The sequence below is a fragment of the Symphalangus syndactylus genome, chromosome 20, assembly GCF_028878055.3.
Source record: "Symphalangus syndactylus isolate Jambi chromosome 20, NHGRI_mSymSyn1-v2.1_pri, whole genome shotgun sequence".
In the NCBI taxonomy this organism is placed as follows: Eukaryota; Metazoa; Chordata; class Mammalia; order Primates; family Hylobatidae; genus Symphalangus; species Symphalangus syndactylus.
The window spans coordinates 55,744,987-55,769,790 of NC_072442.2; the positions used below are offsets into that span (position 1 = coordinate 55,744,987).

The 24,804-nt window shown below is 41.6% G+C and overlaps 1 protein-coding gene across 1 annotated transcript in view; it reads right to left on the reverse strand.

The window, feature by feature from the left end:
- The window catches only part of MYOCD (myocardin), a 130,012-nt gene extending 110,949 nt beyond the window's left edge, over positions 1–19,063 (reverse strand). The window contains exon 1 of the mRNA XM_063628314.1: positions 18,962–19,063. The gene's annotated coding sequence lies outside the window, so the exon portion shown is untranslated. The remainder of the gene's footprint in view (positions 1–18,961) is intronic.
- Positions 19,064–24,804: the final 5,741 nt, after the last annotated feature.

The following is a 24,804-nucleotide window of genomic DNA, read 5'->3' on the forward strand; positions in this document are numbered from 1 at the left end:
TTGTCTTTTGTCTTTTCTTCTGTGAATAGATTACACACTTCTTGAGAGCTTTGGCTTGTCTGGTATCCTTTGATTCTACCAAGGCATGATATATTGAGGCTTTCAAAAAGCAGCTGTCCAATAGGGGTTTGTTGTGTGATGCTTGGATGCAGCAACTGTTTTGTTCTGATTCACTCTGTTCAGGGCCTGATACAACATTATATACTTAAACCTCTTCTGGTTCATAAAGTGTGATCTGGGAGTTTGCTTTCTCTTTTAAATGTTTTCCTTTTCTTTCTTTCTTTTTGCAACTGGTTGCGTTCTATTTCCTAACTCCTCCCTTCTCTCAGTTTGCTTACTATCTCCCCCGCTTTGCAGAAAACAGAATGGAGGCCCATAAATCCCTGACCTGCTTCAGGTGACCTTACAAATCATGCATGCCTCATCTCATTAACTCAGGATGCCTATTATGGCTAAGGAATGGTGAAGTACCACCCTGTATGCAACGGGAGTGAGGAGGGGGCGGAGGAAGGCCGGTGGTACTATTTAGTGGACAGAAATTCCCCCAGAGCTTTCTAAGTCTCTTCGCCTCACCCCACATCTCCAGGGCTGTGAGTCAGTAAGGGGAGCTTTTCAGTTTAGGGGGCACTGGGAAAGATATTTTTCTCTCTCTGAAAATAGCATGGCCCATTCAAGGAGTTACAACAAATTAGCTAAAACCAACATCTGACTGTGAAAATTAGTACATTCCAAGTGAGAACGCCTGAAAAGGAAAAATTCCAAATGCTATTAAAACCAGCTATAATAACAGTAAAGAAAATTCATGGTGGGAGGCTTGTCCACCAGTGATACTCTCAGGAAGCCGGTCTCAGGAACCCAGTGTTCAGTCGAAGGAAACTTAACAAATAATCATTCAATCCAGCAAATGGCCAAGGGACATTCAGATCCACTGAATGCTTTTGGAGCAAAATTCCTTTTTGCACATAAGATTTGAGCAGATATGCTAGTTTTATAGAAACTGACTCAAGCAGTCCTCAGACTTTAACCTGCCCAGTGTCCCAGCAGCAGTTCATAGCCCTTAGCTGTCATACGCTTGTCTTGATACGGACCTTCCTGTTTTACAGTTGCACTGTTCTTATGCTTCTTTTCTCCAATGTCATATGTAATTTTAACTTTTTAAAGCCCGTTCGTGTGTATTTTCCTTTGCAATTTTTCATCGCAATCCTTTGAGAGATTTAAGAAACTTTTGGACCATTGAAAAAATGCACACAGGACAAAGAACCACTGATTCACCAACAGTGGCCTCTCTACTTAGAGACAGACCTAAGACCAGGTCTTGGTTGCAAGGCTTCTGTGTGACTCATGGACACATGGGACCTCTAATGTGACAGATGACTGAGAAGCCTGCTCAGGTTTCCCTCTCTAGGTATCCACATACCCTGCCTGAATCCCTGCCTGCCTGGGACAGGTGTTTTCTTTTTTTTTTTTTTTTATTCCCCCGGGTGGTCAGCATTCATGTCAGGGAAAATTTAAACATCTCTAAGTTGCTTCCTGGCTCATGTAGTCTTTTCTTACAGTACGTTGCCAATTCCTCTTCTTTTTTTCTGGAAAATTCTTTATTACGAACTGACCTTGGTACTGACCCATTCCATTAATAAAACAGGATTTTGTTACATTATCATTTAAAACTAAAGAACAGTAACTGTGTCTATGGCTTTCAAGACACGAGTCTATGATATCTTCCAGTGTGTTTGACAGAAAATTTGTTAAAAATGACCAAATGAGAATCCTAGAAGATCCGATAAAATGTATGTGACTGCAGATGGTTTCGGTTTGGAGAGAAGAGGAATGAAACACCTAGTCATTGGTAGCTCTGTAAGTCTTCATCTTGTGTATCTTACATACATCTTGTAAGTCTTCATCTTTGGCTATACCAGCACAGAGGCTAGTTATGGCAAAGGATATGGGTCCTGGAGCCTGGCACCAGAATGCAATTCCCTAACTCCACCTTTTATTACCTGTGTGACCTTGGGCAACTAACTTAACCTCTCTGTTCTTTATGCCTTGGTTTCTTCATCTGTAAGCAAGGATATCTAGCTCATAGTTATGGAGAGAATTCAGTGGGTAAACAAATATAAAGAAAACACTCAGGACAGAGCCTGGTACTGGTAAATTTCCTACAAATGAGAGCCATGATAATGATGTTGATGATGATGATGATGACGGTGGTGGTGATGGCAGTGATGATAATGCTAGAATCCCTATGCATCAACCAATCCATTTACAGGCAAAGCTAAAGTGCAAAGAAACACCTCATCTCTTCTAAAGTACTCTACAAATGCCACATATTCAGACTCTGTAATGGTGATTCTTTGGGAAATAACTATTTCTTTTGTGGTAAAACAGCCAGACCAATTACAAACCAGGGGAAAGTTCAATATCATTTAAACGGCATCCAGTTCCATCAGACCAGGCTGGTAATGCACGAAATCAGTGCCTCGTGGTTGCTGTGGTGCCCCTGTGAGGGGGGTGGGGCAATCTCCAGGGATGCTGCCGTCAGAGCCCCTGAGATGCTGACCTGGGTTGGCAGGCTTCTGAGTTTTCTAAAGGCTTCACTCAAAATATAAATGAGGAATGCTTCATGCTTAAGTTAATTATAACAATGGAAACAATTATATTCAGTTCTGAGGCATTTAGATTTTGGAAGTATTGTTTTTGCCCTATTTGAAAAGAAAAAAAATAAATCCTGCAGACGAATATCTGCTTGGCCAGAACTCTGTGAAACTAGAGCTAATAGTTCTAAAGATTTTTTGTGTCCTCTCTTTTTTTCCTTTGGCTGTATTTGAGCTTGCTCACAAGTGGTTTTTGAAAACAGGCATATCACCACACCTGCTGGGGAACAGAGCCCAAAGTTAAATGCTGATGAACACATCTGTCTTCAAAAAGTTTTCTGAAATTGGGCTGCAACATCCTTATTTATGTGTATGTATTTATATATACACACATGAGTACAACATCAGCCAATATTGAGTGAATGCTTACTATATGCTAGGAATCTGAATGGTGGTATTATCTCACTTAATAGTTAACAATAACCTTAGCAAGTAGGTACAATTTTTATTCCCATCCTATGGATAGGGAAACTGAGGTTCAGAGAGAGTACCATCCTTAGACCAATGCAAGTAGGGCCTCCATCCTAGATGCCACATTTCAGGCATCCTCCTGTACTTTGGAGTGCCTCTCTTGAAATAGTTTAAGTCTTCCTACAGTACCTGGGAACTGTGGAGGCGAGAGGTAGCATCTTGGCTAGGTGTTCTGACCCCATGTCACATAGGGTGGGACCCTCACATAGGGTGGGAAAGTTCCTGTTGCTTTCCCTCAGGGTACTCTCCAACCCTCTGTCCTGTGTTGGGATCAACCAGATGCCCGAACGAGCTCTGAAACTTGAGCCGAATGAATTGCCCTGGGTCCCCATGGCCAGACTTGCTTTCAGGAGGGTAGCCTAGTGAGCCGATAACTTCCTTTGACTTGTGCATTATTTCTTCTGTGGAACTGGCACAAGATTGGGCCTCAAGGGTGGAGCTCACATGCTGATTTTGAGTAACTCAAATTATTTATATAGACAGGATCTATATATATATACACACACACACATATATACACATACACACAATATATACAAATATATATACAAATATATATATTTGTGTGTATATATATTTGTGTGTGTGTGTGTGTGTATATATATATATATATATATTTGTGCAAAGCCCTTGCATCTTCTAGGGGTAGCCCTGCTTACAGAGGTGAAGCAATTTGGTGAGCATAGGGGCTGACATTTGACCTCAGATGTGTCTGAAGTACTCATATATTTGTTCTTTGTTTTCAAAAATACTAGGAGTTTTGATCCTTACAGGTAAATTTTACAAAAAAGATCAGTTCTCTAAACAATATTTATTATATCTTTTATGTTCAGAGGGACCAAACCACCCTTCCACGGTTGTGTTTGCTCTATGACCTCGTTCTATGCTAGGCTTCCCTTACATAAGAACGTAACTTTAACAGTCTACACAGGTTTATTGTCGGACGCTGGGACTTCCCAGGAGTGAATTAATGTCTTGGGATTGGTATTATGACAGGAGCCATTAAGCTGCCATCACTGGCGTAGCCTGGTCCTTGAAGAAGCGTTGATGAAATTTAGAAACAGCCACACGACTCTATAGTTGGAAATGACACCCCATGTCTGGGGACAGAGCAAAAGCATTTCTGATGTCTGACAAAAGCATCACCAAAGAGAAAGAGAGAGAAAAGACAATTCTACAAACATTCTCGACTACGAAATTAAAAAAATACCGATGTTATTTGTTTATTAAAGATTATAACTCACTTCAACATCACACAGAACGAACCCCCTTTAACCAGATAATAAGCACAGCCTGTTCTTTATGATAATGCCAACAATAAAACTGGAAGACTTTACTATTTGTTATTTGTCGGGTCGACTGAACAAATCATTTTTCTACATGCCGGGCTTGGAAAATTCTTTTATTTTCTTTCTCCTTATTATAAATAAAAATGGCATAGAGCTGATAAATTTATCTCAATGCTCTTTGCACCGTAAAAGCAACATGAGTTGGCATTGGCCAGAAGTTCCAGGGTTTGCAGCATGCACGGTGCACATATGTTCTTATTTTCCATTAGGGCTGCACGAAAGCTTCGCTTTAGCTCACGGCAATGGTAGAACTTGGGTTTTTTTTTTTTTTTAATTTTTATACCAATGTGTATCCTAAATCCATTTATTTCTCTTTATGTTCAGCCATCATGCTGAACCACATTAGCATGCATTTCTTACTTAAATGGTGTAATCGCCTCCTAAATATTCTCCCAACTTCTGATCTAGCCTCTCTAAAGTCTGGCTCCACACAGCAGCCAGAAAGATCTTTTAACATAAATCAGTTCCAAGTATTCCCTTGCTTAAAACTCTCCTGCAGCTTCCCAGTGCCCTTAGCATAAAGAAAACACCTCATCACGGCTGCTCTATCTCCTGACAGCTTTGCTTTGCCCCTCTGCATCTTCCTCCTTCTCCTCTTGTCCCACTCTTCACCCCGGGGGGTCCTCAGGGAGGTTGGTCAATAGGACCTGCATTAGTAGACTCCTTTGCCCTTTAGCTTCTGAGTGCGTCCAGCTAATGGGGAGTTCTGCTGCGGATTGGAGGGAGGCAAAGGGTGAGGTCAGGGCATTTGTTTCCCAGGGTCCCCGCCAGGGCTCCAGTCAAGAAGTTCTATTTGACTCCCTCCCTGTGGTCCCAGTGACCACTCTCTCCTGTTTGTTCAGTGCTAAGAGTGGTCAGGGGTCTGCTGTCCTACCTACTATGTTTGGTGGTTTTCCTATCCCATGCGCAACTTTGTAAATATCCCTTTTTGTCAGAATCACCTCCATTTGCCCGATTTTTACATGTCCTCTTCCCCTTGCTGACTTAGAATCCCCGCAAGCCTGGCACCTGCCTGCCCTGCTAACCTCACTCCAGGCGCTCCTTGTTTACTGATCTCTGGCCACACTAGCTCCCTCTCCTTCTGCACATACCCCATGGCCATTTGCAGTCCACGCTGCCCGGAACGTCCAGCCCCCAGATCTTTGCATGCCTGGACTCCATTCACAGAAGTAGCAGCCTCACAGAAAGGAGTTTTCTGACCTTCCTATCTTAAGTAGCCCACTCCTCCCAAATAATTACAATCCAATTAATTTTCTTTAAGTTCTTGATTATTAAAATTATTTCATTTAGTTATCTTTTTTTTCTGTCTCTACTACTGGAATATGAGCAGGAACCTTAATTCTCTTGTGCTCCTTTGAAACCTCAGTGCCTAGAACTTGTCCAGAGTAGGTTATCAGTGAGTGGTTGCTAAGCATTTGTCCAATGAATCTGCTTATACCATCTCATTTCAGAGATGAAGCAGCTGAGACCTGTGTAAATGGACCCTGGACCCATTTGCCTAGGTACTCACTCGGGGACTCAAACCAGGGTTTCTGGGACCCAGGGGCTCTTCCCTGTTTGAGGGTTCCTATCTCATTTATGTCTCATTTTTCTTGTAGAAAGGAACCTGTCTTCTTTACTTTCTGAATTCATATTCAGTAAAAATTTATACTTTACTGAATTTGTATTCTTAAAATTATGAATACTTGGCTGGGTGCGGTGACTCACGCCTGTAATCCCAGCACTTTGGGAGGCTGTGGTGGGTGGATCACCTGAGGTTAGGAGTTCGAGACCAGCCTGACCAACATGGTGAAACCCTGTGTCTACTAAAAATACAAAATTAGCCAGGCCTGGTGGCGCATGCCCGTAATCTCAGCTACCCGGGAGGCTGAGGCAGGAAAATTGCAAGAACTCAGGAGGCAGAGGTTGCAGTGAGCTGAGATAGCACCATTGCACTCCAGCCTGAGCAAAAAGAGCAAAACTCCATCTCCAAAAAAAAAAAAAAAAATTATGAATATTTTATTCTAAATCATGGATTTTCTAACCTGCATTTTCCACCAATCTTTTCTCATTCTTTCTCACTCTCTTTCTTTTTCTTTCACCCATCTATCTTCCACGTCATCTTGTAGTTATGAATCACCGACTAAGAGTTAATGTTTAGGTAATGACTTAGAGAAACCATGTCAGTATCAGGAAGAAATTGAGGAAATCAAGCCCTGGGGAATCTTTAAGGAAATCAGGGCATTTGCACCACAAATAGTAGGAGTAAGAGTTACCACTACTTGGCTGATGAGTCCTCACTCTGGACCAAACATAGTATGAGGTTCTTTACACATAAACCACATTTATTCCTTACATCAATCCTACTATTCATGCATCATTCTTCTACAGTAGGGGAAAAAGCTGATGTTTAGGGAGGTTAGGGGGTTGCCTAAGGCTACTGACAAAAGCATCCATTCCAACACAGGTATTACTTGCCCTAAACCCATACACCACCTTCCTCAAGTCTCAGGAGGCTTCTGGTAAGGAAGAAACCCCCAGGGGGCAGAAGGTTACCAGCCTTCACCCTGAGCGTGAGACAGATGTAAGACTAACTGGGAGTAGAGTTAAAGGTTAGGAAATTGGGTGAAGCAACAACGCCCAAGAAATAGCACAGAAGAACCAGGTTAAGGGTAAGGTGCAGAAATTAGGTCTTGAGCACCTCAAGCCGGAGGCTGGGGACCAAGGCCCGTCGGAGGATGGTGCTTTCTGGCCCTCTGAAATTCTGACCCCTTCCTTATGTCTTTAAGAGTGTTCTTTGGAAGTGGTATGTAAAAGAAGAAGGAGGGGCCATTGTGGTGGCTCACGCCTGTAATCCCAGCACTTTGGGAGGCCGAAGTGGGCAGATCACGAGGTCAGGAGATCAAGACCATCCTGGCTAACACAGTGAAACCCCGTCTCTACTAAAAATAGAAAAAATTAGCCCAGTGTGGTGGCACGCACCTGTAGTCCCAGCTACTCGGGCGGCTGAGGCAGGAGAATCACTTGAACCCGGGAGGTGGAGGTTGCAGTGAGCCGAGATCATGCCACTGCACTCCAGCCTGGGTGACAGAGTGAAACTTTGCCTCCAAAAAAAAAAAAAAAAAAAAAAAGGAAGAATGAGGGTCTTTTTCTCTAACTCAGTGATAAGAGGAGATACTGGTTGGAGATGCTCAGTGATAAGAGGATACACCCTCTCCAGGGAAGTGACAAGTGTAGAAACATGGGACTAGCTCTTGAAGTCTAATAAAACAACCATACAGGACAGAGTTAGGGGGAAGCATTCAGAAGTTAGAAATATCTGGCAAGAAAGGAGGAGGCCAAGCTGAAAACTTAGTGACCATTAACTACCAACAGGACTCTTCAGACCATAGGCTGTCAACTCTTACTTGCAGCCCAAGATTCAGTATTAAATATATTTCCCTTACTGGAGTCACCTGCAAATGCTGCCTCATTGCCCCAGGAGAGTTTCTCTCTATTGCAGAAAAGAATGAATAGCCAGCAAGAATTGCTAGATGTATCCAGGTATATCCTGCCATCAGGGGATCAGGCAGGTAGAGACAGTGTCTAGCCATGAAGTATTTAACCACCATACTTCAAGCATCCCATAGAAATTTCTTAATTTATTACCATGCAGGGGCTGTTGTGCAATTGACACTGGCAAAAAAATACTTCTGCATTTTACTAAGTCTACTGCTGAGCCGCCCAATGTTTTCATCATAATATTTACTTCTGGGTAAATAGGCTAAATTCTCTGATTCTGATACAAAACAGAAAGATCAGAGAAAGAAAATAAATAGATGACATGGCTGTTTAAAGATAATGTAAAATGTTTTCTAGCCGCATAAATATTTGATTGTAAAACTTTCAATATGTTGTGTCTACTAACTAGTAATATACAACATTTAAATAATTCAGCAAGCCAAAGTGGGCTCGGGTCATGCCGGAGGACAGAGTGAAGGCCCAGCCTGGCAAGACGCCAACTTGCAGTCATAACAGAACCCCACGCCGACCCCAGACTCTCTATCCATTCCATCTGGAGCTCTTTGGTCAGGATCAAGCCATAGACCAGGTTAGAGGGTTAAATAGGACACGTTGGGGACATTTAAAATTTTCCTATCACTTTCTCTGGCTAATTGGGTTTGCACAGAAGTCTCTACATATCATTTATGTTTGATCCTTTTGATATCCCATTCTTTTGGTACTCTTTGAAATGATTCTTTGATTTGTGTGTTTGGGATGAAAGGTTTGAATGATGTTTCTGGAATAATATGCATCATTTCTGTGGATTCACTTTAAAATTCCCTCCAGCTCACCGGATCCCCATCTCTTCACGTGCATTATCTGCCAAAGAGCGTTGGATTTGCAGTTAAGAGGCCTGAGAGACCTGTTTTGCTATTTGAATTGTGGCAATTCGCCTTATCTCTTTGGGCCTCACTTTCATCATCTATTAAATGAGACTAGTAAGATGTACCCTACCCTTTCTCCATGTGATGATACATATAACGTGCCATCTATGAGGAACAAGCCCTCACCAGACCCTGAATCTGCTGCCACCTTGATGTTGGACTTCCCAGCCTCTAGAGTTGACTCTGGTGAGGATTAAAGGTAAAAACATTGTAACATAGCGAACACAGTCCCTGACCCATTAGGGCGGTTTTCAATTTAGCCACATCCAGCAACCTACAAATCAATCCGCAAGGCACTATGAGGAAGACGGTTTTTACACTTTGGGCTCACATCACAAGACTCATTTTAAATTGTGGAAAGACATGAGGCAAGTGCAATATTTATTTCCTTATTGCACGGAATTAAAACTCCATTAAAAAGATGTATAACACAGAAATAGTCTGTAAGTTATGGTGAACTTTAAAAATGGCAAAATAAAAATATTTATACACACACACACACACACACACACACACACAAAGATATCCCCTAGCTATTACACTGGATGGTTATGACTATCAAAACCAAAAACCAGATAGAACAATTAAAAGTATAAAAGTCCTAATTTAAGAGAGTATTGAAGAGTTTGCCTCTCTTTGTATGTACTCCAATATTTAACACTGAGCCTAGCACACTGCAAATCTCTCTTTTTTTTTTTTTAATTATACTTTAAGTTCTAGGGTACATGTGCACAACGTGCAGGTTTGTTACATATGTACACACGTGCCATGTTGGTGTGCTGCACCCATTAACTCATCATTTACATTAGGTAAATGTTCCCCATCCTGTGTCCAAGTGTTCTCATTGTTCAATTCCCACCTATGAGTGAGAACATGCGGTGTTTGGTTTTTCTGTCCTTGTGATAGTTTGCTCAGAATGATGGTTTCCAGCTTCATCCATGTCCCTACAAACGACATGAACTCATCCTTTTTTATGGCTGCATAGTATTCCATGGTGTATATGTGCCACATTTTCTTAATCCAGTCTATCATTGATGGACATTTGGGTTGGTTCCAAGTCTTTGCTATTGTGAATAGTGCCACAATAAACATACGTGTGCATGTGTCTTTATAGCAGCATCATTTATAATCCTTTGGGTATATACCCAGTAATGGGATTGCTGGGTCAAATGGTATTTCTAGTTCTGGATCCCTGAGGAATCGCCACACTGTCTTCCACAATGGTTGAACTAGTTTACAGTCCCATCAACAGTGTAAAAGTGTTCCTATTTCTCCACATCCTCTCCAGCACCTGTTGTTTCCTGAGTTTTTAATGATGGCCATTCTAACTGGTGTGAGATGGTATCTCATTGTGGTTTTGATTTGCATTTCTCTGATGGCCAGTGATGATGAGCATTTTTTCATGTGTCTGTTGGCTGCATAAATGTCTTCTTTTGAGAAGTGTCTGTTCATATCCTTTGCCCACTTTGTGATGGGGTTGTTTCATTTTTTCTTGTAAATTTGTTTAAGTTCTTTGTAGATTCTGGATATTAGCGCTTTAAGGAATGAGCACCAACAGCAGCCTAAGAGTTTCTCCTTTCACCCAGTTCTCCAAGGAGTGTGTTCAAAGAGGATGAATTTCCAGAATGAGGAACCCCAGCTAATCAAAACTCACAATATGCCCTTGCTGTTTTCAAGGGATACATCCTGCAATCTCAAGAAGCTTCAAATTCCTGAATAATGTTGAAAGGGAGACAAACAAAACTGCATTGAGATGTGACTGCGGGGTGACAGTCTGCACCCACTCCTGCCTAGGCAGCTCACTTCTGCTTGTCCACTAACCACCCCACTGATTGAATTCCCAAGAACAAGGCTAATTTCTAGACATCACGGACTCTAGGCTCATCAACAGTAAAAAACCAGAAATCTTAAGACAGCCAATGACAAGGGACTGTTGGTTTTCTATTTTAATTAACTGGGAAGAAAGTAATTTCATAAATCAATGCGAATAATGCACTAATTATAATTCTCTGTATTCATTTGATTCACTCAGAGACTCCTTGAGGCCTCCCGCAGTCACATCTATGTAACAGGACTGCTTCAACCCACCTGTGTTGAAACTTTTTCTTCCTTCCTGTTTTATGAAGTGGTGTAAAGGCATTCATATTGAAAGGCCTACAATCTAACTACTTTTAACAAATTGTATATTCTCCCGTGCCTGAGTTTAGAATACAGTGTATATATATCCTGTGTCCCCTTTTCTCATTCGTTGTCTCACTCACTAAATATTTAGGGTGTTTACTATGTGCAAAACAGAGAGATGTTGCATTCTGTGGGTGATAAAGTCCAAGACATTATTTGTGCTTTGTCTCTGAAGATCTTACAATCCATGGGGAGGAGCTGGTAAAAGTCATTTTTTTTCAGCAGAATATGAACTTGAGTGCAGGGCCCTTGTCAGCCTTGTTTGCTAATACAATCTGAACAGTGCTGAGCACATGGTAGGCAACAAAGAAATATTTAGTGAGTGAACAGAGGAATAGATGTAATACCTACTGTGTCTTATGGAACCTGAAATGCACATATTTTCATCTTTTACTATCACTAAAAAAACTAAAGCCTCTTAAAACCAATGGAATGTCACACTGTACTTTGCAAAGGTTTTTTTTTCTTTTTTAGTCTTACATAAAATAATGGTTTATCTCACAATAATTGTGTGAACTTTGATGACATATGGCAAATAATGATAAAAGGTAGGATTTATTGATTAAGTATTAGACAGAATACAACACCTAATTCCTTGGATATTCTGAAGGGGAAAATTTATTTGTGGACTGGGCTAGACCACATTTAAAGAGGAGAAAGGAATGACTTATTGAAACTGGAGGTTGCAGCAGGGAAGGTAGAAATGGAAGGAGGTGAAACGAGGTTTCAGGTGTGTACACAGAAAGATACAGAAGGTGAAATGATTAAAATATGTTTCATGCCTATAATCCCAGCACTTTGGGAGGCCGAGGCAGGCGGATCATGAGGTCAAGAGATCGAGTCCATCCTGGCCAACATGGTGAAACCCTGTCTCTACGAAAAATACAAAAATAAGCTGGGCATGGTGGCGTGCGTCTGTAATCCCAGCTACTTGGGAGGCTGAGGCAGGAGAATCGCTTGAACCCGGGAGGCAGAGGTTGCAGTGAGCCAAGATTGTGCCATTGCACTCCAGCCTGGTAACAGAGTGACACTCCCTCTCAAAAAAAAAAAAAAAAAAAAAAATGTTTCAGGGCTATTGGAAAGGTAGACAGTATTGGAATGGAGAGTTCATTTTGAGAAGGAGTACAGCATAAGCCTGTAAATAAAGGTAGGATCATGGCAGATTTTAGAGGGCTTTGAATAACAAGCTGGCAAGTTTGAATTTCATCTTGTATATACATTTTGAGCCAACAAATGACATACTAAAAATAGTGTTCTAAGAAGATTAATCTGTGCAGGGTGGATTGAAGTGTGTAAAACTGGAGACTGGGAGAGAAGTCAGGAAATTATCTTTGTAATTTAGCTGAAATGTAATGAGGGATTGTACTGGGGTGTTGGAAATAAGAATGGGGAACAGAGGTGAGATATGAGTTACATTTTGAAGGAATTGGTTAATGATGTCTCTTAAGTGTATTGAAATGACCAAGAATATTAAATCCAGATGAAAATAATTAGCCTTTAAAAATTTATTTTTCCATTATACAGTATTTTTGGCAAGGATTGTCCTTACATTTGCATTGCGTTTCAAAAGCATTTTAACAAAAAACATGAAACTTCCCTCTAGTCTAAATATCACTGTTCTTATTTACACTTTGACTTCTTCAATCTTGCATTATCTTTTTAGTTTTTGCTTACCTGTTTATTTTGCAGGAAGCACCTTCTCTGGTCTATTTTGCAGGAATTGATGTACTGGTGAAGATTGAAAGTCTCTGCATGTCTGAGAGCATCTCCCTCTGCCATGGCTTGTTCTTATCTAAAATTTGTAGAGTTGACTTCCGGTGTTTGTATTGTGAAGAAGAAGTTTGATGTGGAATTGACTTTTTTCTTTTGTGGGTAAATATTAAACATACTTGGATGCTTGTGGGATTTATTTTCTCCCTAAAACTTGAATTTAAAAAAAAAGGGGGAAACAAAAGATGTCTGGATGTGTGTTTCAGTTCATTCATTGTGTAATACTTGGTGAATCCTTTACACTGAAGATTCATGTCTTTATTAGTTCAGGAATAATTTTCTTCTATTTCTTTGACTGTTAATCTTTTGAGTACTCTGATCTCTCAGGAATTCTTATTGCACATAACTACTAGATCTTCTGGATCATTCTCCTTGGGTTCCTCATCTTCTTATTACCTTATCATGTTTATCTCATATGCCAAATTATAGGGAAACTTTTTGAACTTGCACTGTAATTAAATTATTCCACTTTAGACAGAATCCATTTGCTATATACTGCACTTTAAAAGGTATCTGTCATTTTTAAATTGCTAATAAATACTTTCTGATGTCAGATTGCTTCCTTTATGGGACCATTTTTATAAATGTAAAATCTTCCTGAATAGTTTTGAAAATATGTATTAGAAATAAAGTTTCCCGTGATTATTTTAATAACTGTTATTAAAATGGGGGTAATTTTCTTTGATTTATCAGATCAGTTCCCTTTTTGAGGATTGATGAATATTTTGACATCCTGCTGCTTTGCTTCACAATCACTTGAACAGATTACTTGTCCAGTATTCAGAGATGAGATGGGCTCTATCAAGGATTTTGAGTATTGGTACTTAAATATTTCAGGTCCAAATGAAGGGAAAGGGGAAATGTTTAGATTTATAGATCTTTAGTTTGCCAGATTAGAGATCCAGTATCTTGTAGAGAATAGGTGGAGACTTCACACTAGAGGCATCTGTGGGAAGGGGGAGCCAGGCCAGGGCACCATGACATCACTCTGCATTTTAATTATCAGCAGGTATGCTGGAGCTAGCTCCCACTGGTCTGTGAGATTCAACTGCTTCAATCTCTGTGAATCTGCGTTCCCAACTCTGTGTTCAGTGACACCACATTGCTAACTGAAAATAGATGGTGGTGGGAGTATTTACACCATTGAAATTGGCAAACACTACAAATCATGGCTCCCTGCTCCGCCACTGACTGATGCTTGTTAAACATTTACCAGCATATGACTGCTCATAGAAAACATAGTTAGCTTTCCATTTTCCCATGTCCAATGTCTAAATATGTCTTGAGAAAATTTGTGCTGAAGTTGAAGCTTGATTTTGGTATTTTTGATGCTTCCTTCCTGTTCTGGGCTGCATTGTGCCCCCTCTCCAAATTCATATGTTGAAGTCTTAACCCCTGGTGTATCAGAATATGACTGTATTTGGAGACAGGGCCTTTAAAGAGGTAATTAAGTTAAAATGAAGCTGTTAAGGTCATTGTATTAAGTCCCTACTCCAACCTGACTGGTGTCCTTATAAGAAGAGGAAATTTGGACATACAGAGTCACCAGGGTTGCACATACACAGAGGAAAGACCATGTGAGGACACAGTGAGAAGGTGACCATCTGCAAGCCAAGGAGAGAGGCCTCAGGAGACACCAATCCTGCTGATGTCTTGATCTTGCATTTGAAGCCTCCAGAACCATGAAAAAACCAATTCGTTTTTTGAGCCACCCACTCTGCAATACATTGTTATGGCAACCCTAGCAAACTAATATACCCCTCAAACGATTCTGATGGTTCGGTACCTTCTCATTTTCCACCTTCCCCCTTTTCCTAGAATGTCAATCAGGGACTTTTCTAATTCTTCACAGAATGGCATAGAATCAGGAAACGAAACTACATCCTACTTATCAACTTGCGTGTTTAGTGATGGGGTTAAAGATCCCATGCTCAAGGGCCAGGTCAGCTGTTTCATGCTGCAACACTGCCGATCCCTTTCTCCCCCTCGTCTTCCCACACTTGCTCCTAGAGGCTTGCGTTCATAGACAGTGAGGCAGGTAAGAGAATGGAGCAGTGTAAAGAATCACACATAGGTGCAAATACAATTCAAGGGTGAAGGGCTCAAAGATGATGGACAGACAGAGTTATCTTCAGATAAGGAACAAAAGACCTTTTTTGGCCACAAAGAACTGCCTTTGTCCAAAATATGCTATCTTAGAAAACTATGAAATCATGGACTGTTCACAGATGAAATTCTGAAATTGGCATCTTTAATTCCAAAAACACCCCAGTTGATTCAACTCCTTGTCAGGTTCCCACCTAATTATGTCAAATGTATCTCACTATGCAAAAAAGGCCTCTGGATGAAGCAACTTCAGTTTTTCACAAAGAATTATAATTCAGCCAGGCCTCTTGATTTTGTTTAATACCAGGCTTACAATTGATTTTTAAATGATTGATAAATTATAATTATGTAAGAACATTTGTATGGAAAGACTGTCTTTAATATGGCTAAATAAATATTTGTCTAACTTATTCTTGGCTCAGTTTGTGATCACAGAGATTTTCTGAGGTAATATGCTCTGTGAGATCAAAAGAAGATTTATAACACTGGACTTACTCAAATACATGCATGGTAGCACAATACATAAGAGATTAATTCCTTCAGTAACTGCTTACCAAAGCCCTGTTGTCTGCTAGACAGTAAGGATGCAAAGATGAATGAGATACAGCTTCTGTCCTAAAGCAGTTACGAGGCATATGAATGGTTCCTTATAGTAAAGCAGGTTCTAATAGCAGCTCTACCATTACATGCTGTGTACACCTGGAGAAGTTATTTCACCTCCTTGAGCCTCAGTTTCCTTATCTATAAAATGGGGTTACTAAATCTTGTCTGATCATTTGTAAGTCTCAACTAAAGTCAAATAAATGACAGTTAAAGAACATGCGAATAGCAAACTTTTGGCCTTCTCGGGTCACATCTTAAAGGTAGAAACATGAGTGCTCACTGGTTTGTGTTTTCTGGGCAGAATGACTCTCCTCTTTGTACTGGCTGGGCAACTTTGGTCAACCCTGGTCTACCTGAGCCTGGGCACTCAGAACAGGAGTCCCCAGGGTTGCTTCATTTTCCTGCTTCTTTCCTTTCATACATTCCCTGCCCACTATGTCACAATTTCCACTGTTACATCTGACTGTGGGGCAGAAGAGTATAGGTTTTGAGTTTGAGGGGCAGGAAGGATAGATCTTATTTTCCTTTCCATGCTAATATATTGATTTCTCTTCCATCTATTGTGTTTGTTTAGAAGGCAGATACTTTGGAGACCTGCCAGTAAATCACCAAATCAATAAATCTCATCAATAATTCACTCAACAGGAGCCAGATTCAGCCACAGGGACTGAATCTGACCATTTGTTTGCATTGAGCCACAGGAACAAGACCATCCATTTGCAATGAGGCTTTTCTAGGCCAGATGCCTCTATGCACACCATGAATTCTCACAGTAATTGAATTTTGCAGTTGAGAAAAAGCCAAGAGAGTTTAAATAATGTGTCCACAATCACACAGGTCTGCCTGCCCCCATGGTTCAGCTCCGTCTACTCTGCACAAATTGCCTTTCTACTGTCTCCAGGTTCCTAATGAGTTGTCAGAAGAGAGGTATTCATGGAAGCCCAGCTTCTGGGTTTAGAACAGATTTGCCCACCTACCATTTTCTGTCTCTCATATTTTGGGTCCATACTTTGAATTATATGCAAACACCTGTTTGTCTCAGCTCCTGGCCATTACTGACTTTGGAGCTGTCTGACATTAAAATCAGAAAGGAGAATTTATATTGAAAAAAGAGGAGGTTAAGGGACCTAGATTCTGAATTCCGCTTCTCTACTACTTTGCCATGTGACCTTGGCCAAGACACCTCACAACCCGATCTTAGTTCCTCATCAGTAAAAAGAGGAGTGTTGAGTTGGGTTTTGCATTCGAGAGTGGTGGAGAGTCAGCCGGAGCCCAGGTGCCATATTTCCACCCCAAGTCTTTCACCAGCGGCTCTGTAGACTGTACACAGCCCTTTTATTGGAGGAGAGAAGGGAGATCAGGCTGGCACTCTTCTTAGTTCCCTTCTGCCCATTAGTTGGCACATCCTCAGAGAATAAAAATGCCTTTTCGTGTAACTCTAATCAAAACACACTTTGAAAGGGGTGCCTGTTGCCAAAAATTTATATTTATCCCAAGAAAAATTAGAAACTATTTTTGGATTATCTGCACATGACTCGCCTGCCTTGCTGCAGATAAACAGGAATTACTTGTATGCAGACCCCTGTGCTGCTCAGAACACGTGTCATGGAACACGGGTCACATCTCGCCCTGCAATTCTGCCTGTGGAAATGAACGTTCTACGTGCCTGCTTGCCTTCCTGGCAATTCCAAATTATGAGAAGATTAAGGGTATGGGAAGCACTCAGATCTACGTTTGAATTCTGTTTCATTGTGGAATAGCAAAAGAACTATCAACAGAGTAAACAGACAACCTATAGAATGAGAGAAAATTTTTGCAAACTATGCATCTGACAAAGGTCTAATATCCAGCATCTATAATGAACTTAAATACATTTACAAGAAAGAAACAAACAACCCCATAAAGAAGTGGGCAAAGGACATGAACACTTTTCAAAAGACATGTGCGTGGCTGAAAATCAAATGAGAAAAAGCTCAACATCACTGGTCATTAGAGAAATGCAAATCAAAACCACAATGAGATACCATCTAACACCAGTTAGAATGGCTATTATTAAAAAGTCAAAAAATAACAGGCACTGGTGAGATTGTGGAGAAAAAGGAATGCTTAGACACTGTTGGTGGGAGTGTAAATTAGTTCAGCCACTGTGGAAGACAGTGTGGTGATCCTTCAAATACCTACAGACAGAAATACCATTCAACCCAGCAATCCCATTACTGGATATATACCCAAAGGAATATAAAAAATTCTATGATAAAGACACCTGCATGCGTATGTTCATTGCAGCACTATTCACAATAGCAAAGACACTGAATCAAACTAAATGCCCATCGATGGTAGACTGAATAAAGCAAATTTGGTACATATACACCATGGAATACTATGCAGCCATAAAAAAGGAAAAGACCATGTCCTTTGCAGGGACATGGATGAATCTGGAGCCCATCATCCTTAGCAAACTAACGTAGGGACAGAAAACCAGATACTGCATGTTCTCACTTACAAGCGGGAGCTAAATGATGAGAACACATGGACACATAGAGGGGTACAACACATACTGGGGCCTTTTGGAAGGTGGGAGGTGGGAGAAGAAAGATGTAACTAATGGGTACTAGGCTTAATACCTTGGTGATGAAATAATCTGTACAACAAACCGACATGACACAAGTTTACCTATGTAACAAACCTGCACTTGGACCCCTAAACTTAAAAGTTAAAAAAAAAACATCGTGGAAAAGATAGGAAAAAATATACAACAATATGGATGCAAGCATCCAAATCTAGAGGCAAAGCATCTAGAACCAAAAATAGCATTTTAAGCTATGGAAATATAAAGAGATGGCTTCTGACTGGGGTGAGGGGAGGTGCTGGTGTAGGAGGGACGAAGATTAATTCATAATTAAGGTGTCATATGAGCCCTCACCGGTTTTGACAGGCAGCAAAGGAGGGGTGATGAGGACATCCTCCATAAGTGATGGTTCTGGGTTTTGCTTGCCTCTTACATGTATATTTCTTCTCTTTTGCCTATTGTCATGTTGGAAGCCCCATGAAGAGGGTCCTCTATTTGGTTTTCCTGGTTCTCTCCACGTTCCGTAACACCTATCCTAGTTTCTTGCTATGTAAGAATTTTTGTCTGGACATTGAGAAAATGAGATGCCAGGTTTCCCTGTCAGTGGGAAGCAAATAGTCTAAGGCATTTGGGGAACACAGATAAAGTTAGTGAGATTGGAGTTGCGGCTGAATGAACCCGTGGATTCCTGAGACTGCAGCTGACAGATGAAGTCTCACTCCCGATAACAGTGCATGAGGATTTCCTCCTCAGCTGAAAGGAGAAGAATGACAGGCACACCAGTCCCTAATTGTCCCTAATCACTGATGTTTGCAAACAACTAAGAAGGAAGACCTCACGCATTACAGATCTTACCAGGAAGCGGTTGGTGAGATTATCAGCAGTCTAAGGATAAGGAGTGTTGATTTAACTGTAGGAGGATGGAGCTCGGGAAACTCGGCAAAACCAATGAATGGGGATCTCCTTCCTTCTCCTGAGGCTTCTCGTCTTGTAGTGACAGGTCATGGTGCTTTTCACTTCAGCCTGTTTAGGGCTCCAGCAAAGGCAAAGCTGAAACACAGGAGGGGATAATAACATTTCCTGAACACCTGTTATTTGCTACAAACCACTGAATGGAGTTCTTTGCCTGGGATAGCTCATTTACTCCTCTTAGCACTCCAGGATTAAATGAGAGGGAGGAATTGCTTTTCTCGTTTGACAATAGAGGAAAATTGAGATTCAGAAACTGCATGCCTTGTCCCACTTTTGGTAGGTCAGGGGCCTGAGCTTCAAATGTAGCTTTGTCTAAAACATAAACTTTCTAAACTACTAAGTCATCTCCCTGTCTTCGGTGAGGGCCCCTAGAAAAGCGACTCTGCCAATGTTGGGTTTGGGGGTAGGAGGCTTTCTGGGAAATGGCTTGGAAATAATTCCTACAAAAGACTGAGGAAAGCAGGATAGAGCATGAGGAGAAGTTAAACTGTGATGTGTTTCCGATCGAGGTCTCAGCAGATTCAAGCAGAGTAAGACCTATTAGGCACTCGCCTCAGGGCAAAATGTCAGGGTGCCAGAAAACTCAGTAACCAAGATACATATTTTAATGCAGTATGCAAACGTTTAAACTAATGTAAAAAAAAATTCATGATGAACAAAGAACCAAAATTTCAAATAAAAGACAAAATCCAACCCTGTATTTACGTGGCTGACCTCACTTGCCCCACCCTAATCTCCACCCTGTCAGGGTTTGCCTTTAGAACATTTTTTAAAAATTTATGATTATAATTTTTTAGACAGGGTCTCACTCTGTTGCTCAGGCTGGAGTGCAATGGTGCGACCACAGCTCACTGCAGCCTAGAACTCCTGAGCTCAAGCCATGCTCCAACTTTGGCCTCCTGAGTAGCTGGAACTACAGGCACACACCACCATGCCCAGCCAATTTTTGATTTGATTTGATTCTTTTTAATTTGTGGCAATGGAGTCTCACTATGTTGCCCAGGCTGGTTTCAAATGCCTGTTCTCAAGCCATGTTCTCTCCTTGGCCTCCAAAGATGCTGAGATTGCAGGAGAAAGCCACCATGCCTGCAGCCCTATAAAATATTTTGGGCTGGGCATGGTGGCTCACACCTGTAATCCCAGCACTTTGGGAGGCCAAGGTGGGCAGATCATGAGGTCAGGAGATCAAGACCATCTTGGCCAACATGGTGAAACCCCGTCTCTACTAAAAATACAAAAATTAGCTGGGCGTGGTGGTGTGTGCCTGTAATCCCAGCTATTCGGGAGGCTGAGGCACGAGAATTGCTTGAACCAGGGAATCAGAGGTTGCAATGAGTGGAGATCACGCCATTGCACTCCAGCCTGGCAACAGAGTGAGACTCTGTCACACACACACACACACACACACACACACACACACACAAAATGTTAATACTCTATTATAAACTTTTTGCATTAACTTTTTAAAATATTGATTTAAATATTTATTTGTCTTGTTTATTGAGATTTTTTGGTTCTCCCTTAAATTTCGCATCCCAGTCAAGTTCTTCACTCACCTCACCCTAGTTCTGGCCCTGAATCCCAGGGAACTCTGGATCTGGGATAATCTTTCAGAGTTGTCCTGCCTTAAGGAGATGAGATCAGGCCTTTTTTTTTTCTCCCATCCCCAGAACCAGTTATTGGAGAGATGTGCACCTAGGAAGAAGATGTAAGCTTGGGTGATTCTCATTAGCTGAGAGCAAATCTCTGAATAGGATTCAGCTGAGAGCCAGAAGCCCTCAACACTCCCAGAAGCTGGTCGGTTCTGGGAGCTACAGCCTTGTATCCACTACACTTCCCAATGCAACTAACCTCAAGTCCAGGGCTTTCCCTACTGTCCCCTTCTCTGAACTAGGGGCAAACCTTGTCATTAGATTAAAACTCCTGGGGCCGGGCGCGGTGGCTCACGCCTGTAATCCCAGCACTTTGGGAGGCCAAGGCGGGTGGATTACGAGGTCAGGAGATCGAGACCATCCTGGCTAACATGGTGAAACCCCGTCTCTACTAAAAAAAAAAAAATACAAAAAATTAGCTGGGCGTGGTGGTGGGTGCCTGTAGTCCCAGCTACTCGGGAGGCTGAGGCAGGAGAATGGCGTGAACACAGGAGGCAGAGCTTGCAGTGAGCCGAGATCGCGCCACTGCACTCCAGCCTGGGCGTTAGAGCAAGACTCTGTCTCAAAAAAAAAAAAAAAAAAAAAAGATTAGAACTCCTGTGGAGGGAAATCTGCTTGGAGTGTATTGTTTACAAAATAAAAATTTCCAGTATCATGTGGTTTATCAAGGAGGATATTCAGGGTTGGAGCTATTTATGCGTCAATTCAAGAGTTGTGTGCTGTTATTTCCATCTGCAAAGGTCATTCTACTAAGGCTAGAACTTAAGCCCCAGGGAGTTTCTTGGCTTTGCTAAGACTTCTAGTTTTCAACAGCGATGAGACCAGGAGTGTCTGAATTCATTCAGCATCAGCCTCCAACTCCACCCCACACGTATCCGCTGATAAGTACCTCAATTTCATGTGACTTTCTGCATATTCTCTCATAGTAGCTGTCTGTCGAACCCCTGGATGCTGACATTAAGGTTCAGACATGTTCATCTTGCTGCATTCTACCTGGGACTCCATCAGCTTGGAATGCAAATGAGATGAATTGGTGAAAAACAGGCCAGAAGTGCTGTTGCAGGTGCCATGGTCAGTGGAAAAACAATGCTTTGGCTGGTTCACTGGAGACGGTGTCATCAAGGGGTGTCAGGCCCAATAGGGACAGGACTTGAGGTCTCATAGACCAGGGGATTTAGGCAGGGGTTATACCTGGAGGAGAGGTGATCACCAAGCTAGGCATTCAGAAATGCTTTAATGAGAGCGTACAGGCAGGAGCAGATGGGTAGAAAGTACAGAGAAAGGATTTGAGCAGTGGGGATCTGAGGACTCTAAATGGGATTTGGAACAGAGGTTCTGTGGACAGGAGAGGTTGGCTGTCCCAGTCCCTCAGTCACAACTGCCATCACATTGTCTTTAAGGACACAGACTCTGAAGCCTGACTGCTTCAGTCTGAATTCCAGTTCCTCTACATACTAGCTGTGTTGACCTTGGATAAGTGACTTAACCTCTCTGTGCTTTACTTCTTCTTCAGAGAAGGCAATAGTACGGGCTTTGTGAATTCTCATAATGTAAAAGAGTTAATAAGTGTAAAGCACTTAGAACAGTGCCTGGCACAGAGAAGTGCTGGGTTTTTTTTTTTTTTTTTTTTTTTTTTTTGATGGAGATTTGCTCTTGGTGCCCAGGCTGGAGTGCAATGGCGCGATCTCGGCTCACGGCAACCTCTGCCTCCCAGGTTCAAGCGATTCTTCTGCCTCAGCCTCCCGAGTAGCTGGTATTACAGGCATGCGCCACCATGCCCGGCTAATTTTGTGTTTTTAGTAGAGATGGGGTTTCTCCATGTTGGTCAGGCTGGTCTCGAACTCCCAACCTCAGGTGATTCGCCTGCTTCGGCCTCCCAAACTATTGGGATTACAGGCATGAGCCACTGCGCCCGGCCTGGTTATTTTTTTCAGACATCTTGTCAATTCTTCCTTTACCTGTTCTCTCCCCTATTTACCTTCTCCCTTTCTTTCCTTCCTTTTTTCTCTTTTTTCCTTAAGGGGCCCTCATGTGAACACAAGTTGTTATCCAAAAGGTGGTGTACTTTATTTTTTTATTTAAAATCAGGTAAAGGAAGGGTAGCATATTCTTCTACTTCAATTGCTCCTTTCTGCTTCTTTCTGGTTCTCAAGTGAGATTTTCCCATGGCTATGAGGCTCCAAATAGAAAACCTGTTTCCTACCCTTGACCTCTGTGCTCATTACCTCATCATTAAGCCTCTATTAGCTTTTTCTGGACCCTAATGTTACCTAGATTAGATTTAACGTGGCATGGTCAAGTACACAAGGAACCATTCAGGCCATCAGAAAGCGTTCTCCGTTTCATGAGAAATCTTGAATTCATTTTGAGATGACTTCAGGAGAGTGCAGAGATGTTCTTTTTTTAAAAAGTTATTTTTGCCTGTGGAACACACCATTTCCACAAATAATGAGTCTCATCCAAAACGCCGCTGTGGGCAGGCAGACTCACAGCTCCTGAGACAGTAACTCTTTCCTCCCCCACTCCTCCACTCTCCCATGGCTGGCTCATCAGCATGGAAGAGAAAATTCATCAGCTCTTGAGAGTTGTCTTAGCGATACGCAGATTTAAAATATGCAAGACAGCATTGCAAAGTTAAAAATCAGTAAGATCCCACAAGGGGAACCAAATGGACAGTTTTTAGTATCTCCTTACTGTTGAGGGTGGAGATAGGAAACTAACAGAGAACCACATAAAGTAGCTTGAAGCAAAAATAACTTGTGAAAAGTGGTGCTAGATTCAGATAAGCCTGAGAATGGACGTTGTTTTCCTTCTACAGAAAGGCAGAAGCATGAAACAGCTCCTGTTAAAGAGAAGACAGTATTTGTACTCAGGATTTGAACAAGGCCCACTTATTGAATATAGTTGCAGCACTGGAATCTGCACAGACAAAAGAGAAAGAGATGGATCAAAGTTCAATGAATTAGAATTGTGTATTTTGAAGCCTAAACATTCCACAACTTCAGGCGCTGCAATTAATATTTACCCCAAATTAAGGAAAAGACTAATCTTACTCAGAAGAGAAGTACATCTGTGAATAATGCAACATTGGCAACCAAAAGGAGAGGCTCTATCTGTTCATTCATCTGTATCTGGAACGTCACTCTGAGTTTCAGAGAATTCACAGACAAGTAGGGAGAAAGCTTTACAAAGACAGTTTTGGTGCTGGAATAAGAAGTCTAAACAGGAGTTTACCAGGTAGACGAGGTCTTCTCTCTACCCAGGACACCTCCTCTCCTTGTCCCCTGGCAGACAGGGAGAAAAGAGGCAAACCTTCGTGTTTGCTCCTTAGGAGATCCGCATTTGCTGAAATATACAATGTTACAGCAGCAATTTTAAGAACCACAGGCCTCTCTGGGAATCTCCTGAGCATCCTGCTCCCAATGAAAACACACAAATACACAGAACTTAACACATGATTTCAGGAGGTTCCTAAACCTGTTTGTAGGCATGAGGTTGTATGGCTCTAGGCTTAAGAGGAGGAGGCAGAAAAGACCAGAATGGAAACACCTTCCCGTTAACTGAATCAACAACCTGCCTGCTGAAGCCATTGTGGTAGATAACACCAGTGCTGTGTTATTGGTAGTTTTTGGTAGATCATAGTTTAAATTAACAGCTTTGTGCCTGGCACATAGTTCCTCCCATAGTGTATAAATAATGGACAGTTATTCTCAAATAAGCCCTTTATTTTGATTATTATATATTTTGGTGTAAAGAAACCCTTATTTTGTGTTAAAATGAAAAGAAATAGTTAAAGCCAGAAGACCCACTTAACATTATCAGTCAAGATCTTGGAACCTGCCAGGAATCTTGCACGCTGCCAGGAAAAAGCAGCTCCTTTATAGAATGGGGTCTGAATACGGCTCAGTTCTGTTAGTGGCACCTTCTCTGTAAACATTTATCCTATAGGATCACGGGGAAAGCTGGCAGCACAAGACTACCTTTTGTGGCAAAGCTGCTTCCTCATGGGAGGGGCAATTACTAAGTTTGGGAAATATTTCTTGAAATTAACAGATTTTGGACATGTCATAGGCA